Raw genomic sequence first — 6,281 nt, forward strand, 5'->3', positions numbered from 1 at the left:
CTGAGGGACATAGAGGAAACTTTCGAAACACTAAGAAGTATCAACATGAAACTCAATCCAGCAAAGTGTTCCTTCGGGATGGAGGAAGGGAAGTTCCTCGGGGTAATCGTTACAGACACGGGTTTCAAGGCTAATCCAGACAAGATACAAGCAGTAGCCCGCATGCCATCCCCCGCATCCCTCAAAGAAGTCCAAACCCTTAACGGGAGATTGGTAGCATTAAATAGGTTTCTGGCAAACCACGCTGCTAAATCTTATCCGTTCATTTCAACTCTGAGAAATTTCCTCAAAAAGGCACAATTCAGATGGACTCCGGAAGCCGAGCAAGCGTTCCAAGAAGTCAAGAAGTGTTTAATGGAATTACCCACGTTAACTGCTCCACACGCTGGTGAACCATTAACACTATATTTGTCGTCATCCGACATTGCTGTGGGGGCTGTTCTATTGACAGACAGGAAAAATGTCCAAACTCCAATTTATTACGTTAGTAGAACATTATCGGACCCGGAAACAAGATATTCAATGTTGGAAAAGCTGGTACTAGCACTGATCTATGCCGCCGGTGTAGGTTCCTGGACGGATCTTACACGGGATATCGCTATCTACGTAGGTGCGGAATCCCTGCGTAGGTAGTTACGAGCGTAGAATACGTAAAACAATCACACGCGATACAAACGAACACGTTATATATTATAACTTGAAACACGTCTATTACAGACTCTCGGCACGTTCACTGAACTCAACAACTGACTCCTCTCTCGTAACCTAAACAATCCGTCGGCTACAGTATATATAGACACGACAACTTCGCCCGATATGTTCAGGCGAAGTTGTCCATAACTTCGCTTGTTCAACAAGTTCGCCTAGGCGAACTTGTCGACAACTTCGCTTGTTCAACAAGTTCGCCTAAGCGAACTTGTTGACAACTTCGCTTACATACATAAACATAAACTTAAACATAATTACATTACAGACTCGATTACAAACGCTAGACTATGAACTACTGACATTTATGTACCAACAGACTCCCCCTTGGCAGTAGCTTCATGTCTTGATCTTCAAAGCTTGTGTCTTGTAATCTCTCGTCTTCTCTCTTCATCTCTTCAAGCATGCACTCCCTGTCTAACACATACAGAAACCAACTTCTGGTACTTCTTAGCTTCCTCTTTCCAAGCAGGAATGTAGAAAATCTTCTTAGCATGTAGTACCTGCAAGTCAGCTTGAGACAGATTGACTAAGTGCATAGGATCATACACTCTCATGATCTCTTGCTCATCTTCATCCTCCATGACCGCTTCAGCAGTTTCACAATCTACGTACCACCACTTCAAGTCTTTCAAGACGTTCTTGGGCATCACCTTCATCGGCACTTCTTTTAAATGACGGACTGGTTTATACTTCATAACCATCCATGGTTTGCCGTCTGCCCTCATCCCTCTATCTTTGTCTTCTACTAACTTCCCTTTCTGAGGCTTCAGAAGTTCAAACTTTTTATCTTTAATGGCCTCCTTCCAAACAATTTTCCCAATTACTCTCGCCATGTTATCATCACTTCTGTTTATCAGCCCCAGTCTTGCTAAGTTTTTCACCTCACACTCCGGTAAGGTATTCAGGGATCTTAACATCTTCTTGAAGTACTGAATGCCGTCGTAACGTTTGATCACAAATAGTTTCAACTCTTCATCGTACAACCAGCATATGATTCCCTTCTTTGATTCTGCATATCCCTTTATATTATACGACTTTTTGAACATCGTCGGTACTGCTGGCTTCTTCGTCTTTACAAACCACTGAGCGCAGCCTTCCTTCCAGTTTGGCTGATCTTCCCACTCAGTGTTGTCAACCGCAGCATCTTCACATATAGTCGACTGTTCAACCACAGGGATCTCATGCTCTACATTTTCTTCAACAATCTCTCCTTCTTCTATCACATTCTCAACCACAATTTCTGCACCAATCTTTTCGATCTCATCGATTGGCAGAACATCATCTTCATTTATCAACTCATCATCCTCTAACATATCGTCTATCTCTTTCAGCGCATCAATCATATCATCAACAATCTCAACATCTTCAACCACATCCACATCATCACCAACAGCAACCACATCATCACCAGCGGCAGACTCCCCCTCAGCTGTGGAAGCCCCAAGAGCTATAGTAGTTCTTGGCAACTCACCACCTGCACCTTCCGGTGCATTGGAATCATCGTCTTGATCATTTCTTCTTTTCGTCCTCAGCTCGTCGCCTCTACAGCTCATCTCCCCCTGAGATGCCAAGAACACCTTCAAGGCATCTATAACTTTCCCGTGCTCAACCAGGAGGGATGCCTGCAGTTGATTTGCTTCCACTAGGCGTTGAATAGTCTTGGACTGCTCAGCAACGATCCGCTCTAGTGAAGCTATTCGTTCCAAGTATGAAGTGGGCGTAACCGCAGGTGGTACACTTGGTAACCCTGCAGTGGTAGCAACAACTGTCGACTCTATGAATTGTGCAACAACCTCCGACGTAGTGAGCGTTGGAGGCGGCAACGATACGATCTCCGGAGCCGAGAGTTGTGCTGTGGTGGACGGGATGCTAACAGATGCAGTAGTTGCCACCACAGGAACAACTGTAGCGCTTAAGCTTGTAGTCTGTGCAGTAGAAGGGACCAAAAACATACCAGACAAGGCAGGTGGAGCAAAACGTACCAACCGTGAAGTCTCTCCAGCTCCTACACCCATACCTGTCCTTTCCCTTCGTGAACGCTTTCTCACCAGCTGCACAGCTTCTTCTTCATCATCTTCCTCGTCGTCGTCGTCAACAGTTCTCTTTTGTTTACCAACCGTTCTCTCATGAGTTACCATCATCCTTCTAGCCTCTTCCATCACATCATCAAAATCAGCTTGTGGACCCGAGACTTGAATATTCTCTTGTGGATCAACTCGGTCCATATCAAACAATCCTTGCCCGCCGAACATGGCGTCAAGGTCAATCTCTGCAGCTGTTACAGCAGCAGATACAGCAGACGCAGCTGATACAGCCTGGGTTGCTGCCGCCTGTTGTGGTCTTGGGTCTCTGAACTCGTCCCCTGCCGCTGGCACATACTCCGGGTTTATAAGGTACCCAAAGAGCGGAGTATGCCTGGGACGCAGCTCAGGCTTGCTTCGTGCGCTGGAAGTGCGACACTGTGCAAAGATACGTTTTGTCACACTTTCCACGTATCGAATAGGGCGTCGTTGAGGCAGCGTCGGAGCCACATGATTTAAAATCATCTGTAGGAATCGTGGATACATTATAAACCGCTCACGCGCCACAGCCCTTCGTTGCCTATCGATCTCGTAAAAGATCATCTGGCTGAAAGAATATCTTTTATTATAAGTCAACGCAGTCATAGCAGACTGCATTGTCGCACCCATACCATCAGTGCCTGCCTTCCGTCCTGACATACATACGATCATGACGTGCATAAGGAAGCGCCACTGATCTAAAAGGAATCCCTTCCTCCGTTGTGTGTCCCCTAAGGGACCAGAATACCCCATCCTGAGGAACGCCCCATCACGGAATGGCGCAACAAACTTCGTTGGGTCATCCCTTGTCTCTTCACCAAACCGCAACGCCACCCGTATTTGTTCAGAAGAAAACTGAACAACTTGACCGTTTACGGTGGCTCGCATAACCGGGGGCTCAACCCGGCAATCGTACTCTACCGTCTGCCAAAAGTCTTCAATATTCGGTAGGGAAATAGGCAGGGTAGTTGTTATTGCGTGATATATCCTTGAGCGTAAGAGAAAAGTAATTATCTCCCTATAGTCCTCCACGCCATTTGCATCTGGGTCAAGTGTTATGAACTGGTTATGAGCTGGGAAGAATTGTCTGAGATCATCACCGTCATCACCTGCACCTCCTACACTTCCAACAGCAGCCATATCTGCACTAAACGAACCAAGTTAGATAAACGTTAAAGTGTTACACAAGTTCGCTTGATTACCAGGAGCGAAGTTGTGATCAAACCTGTATAGGCGAAGTTAAAGGTGAAGCGAAGTTGAGAACAACTTCGCTTCATCTTTAAGTTCGTCTAATTAATTTTAAGTAAAATGGTCTGGGCGAAGTTAGTGATAACTTCGCCTCTTCACAACATCGCCTCAGGCGAATTTAAGTTCCAGGCGAAGTTACGGATAACTTCGCCACAGGCGAACTTAAACTTCGGGCGAAGTTACAGATAACTTCGCCTCAGGCGAACTTAAGCTTCAGGCGAAGTTACGGATAACTTCGCCTAAACCCTAACTTCGCCTGAATCTGAAACGGCAACAGTAGGGTTTATCGAAACACATGAAAATCGGCGTTTCGATAAGGTTGACAATCTGGAGGCTGAAACATATGTGAGATCACGTCATTAGGATGATTATGAAGTTTATGAACACGTAACATGAGTTTTGAAAATCGGTTTCAAAATCCCGACTGTTCGAGGTTAATAACCGGGTCGAAACGACCCTTGATTAGCATGAACGAACTTGTAATATATGATAAAACAACATCTCGAACCTATGATCGGTGTGAAAATCGAAGTAAATAACACGTAATCGAGGTTAAACTCAAGTTCGCCGGAGAATAGTATAAGTGTGGATATGTTCGCTGAAATAATGAACTGATTGACTGTTTGTAATCCTTTTATATAGGCGGAGTTATACAGGCGAAGTTACGGATAACTTCGCCTAGGCGAAGTTAACCACAACTTCGCCTGTTCAACAACATCGCCTATATATTTACAAAATCAAACCTTATAATTTTAACAATTTTCCAATTAAGTTATAAAACTATCCAAGAAGAAATAAATAACATGATCAATTCTAAGTAACCAGTTAAAAAGTCATAAAACTATCTAAGTACAAAAACGTAAAAAGTTTAAAGTATAAGGGATCAAATTTCAGTCTAGTTAGGGACTACCACGTTTTTAGAAAAGATCCGAACAGGAATCATACTAACTACGTGACTGTCACATAGATCCGTGGTTAGCTGTATTATGACATATAGAGACAGGTTGTAAGCAGGTATAACTTAAAGTGGTTTTCATCGTTTCTGTGATACGAGTTAGATTCGATTAAGACTCAAAATTTAAGTGGAAAACAACTCAGAGATTTTGATGTCTCCTATCCATTCTCTAAGCGTATTTGACTTTCCCCAAGTCACCCCGAATTGACCTCGACCCATAGTGTCTGATTAAACTTGTAAATGTTCTTGATCTGCTTCCCGTTCTTCACTCTTACTCAATGATTGTGAAGTCTAAAATGTTTCACTAACTCCAAATTTTTTTTTTTTTTTTTTTTTAATTTACAAACATAGACTTCAGAGTAGAAATTGACTGCAAGTCCCGAATCTGGATCACTGCAGTATCTCGAAATGCTATCTTCACGGGAATCAGAACACTTACGGGCTCGTGTATGACTGGGTAATCACTTTTCTGCCTATCATGCGGAAAGATATATACGAAGACATGGAAAACTCTTAAGTAGTTTCCACGTAAAATCAAGTATATTTAATTTGTATCACATATACGTTGACACACCATTAAAAATTTACCTTGACATACAATAACTGTTCTAATGCCTTTTAAGCTTAAGAACTTCACTAGTTAAGCACACAAAATTAGTATAAACATCATTTTCCAAGGTTGGATCAATTTCCTGTTAAACATAGCAAATGAACTTCTTACGAAGTATTAGACTTGAAAAGTAATTTCATTTCCCTAAAAAATTTTGACCTCAATCGCCCCGATCACGTCAAAGTCTTCAGGTAAACGGCAATCCTGAAGATCCAATGGATCAACTGGACCGACCACATACAAGTATGTGTCCTTCTAACTAAGTATGAACGACTAATTTTCAGCGACCGAAAGAAAACACATCATAACCGCCCCGGTCACTTTCAGTCATCTGGTTAATGGCGACCCTCATTCTCTACAAATAGAAACGAGGACCAAAACATATCCGAGGATATGTCCATCAAACTGAGGTAACCGACTAATTTTAAGCAATAGTGACGTTTTTTTTTTTTTTTTTAAATAAACACAAAAAACATGGTTACTCGGGATTGATCATCCCGTTCAGCTCAATTAGGTTTTGAAATCTGGATTTATCAAACGCTTTTGTAAATAAATCAGCGAAATTTTCTAGCGTATCGACCTTTTCGACCTTAGTCAGTTTCTTCTCAGCACAATCCCGTATGAAATGATGACGAATGTCAATATGTTTAGTTTTACTATGTTTCACGGGATTGTTAATTACTGAGATGGCAGCAGTGTT

Source organism: Bidens hawaiensis, unplaced genomic scaffold (assembly GCF_021521415.1).
Source record: "Bidens hawaiensis isolate Kalapana, Puna unplaced genomic scaffold, B.hawaiensis_p1.1 tig00002323_1, whole genome shotgun sequence".
NCBI lineage: Eukaryota > Viridiplantae > Streptophyta > Magnoliopsida > Asterales > Asteraceae > Bidens > Bidens hawaiensis.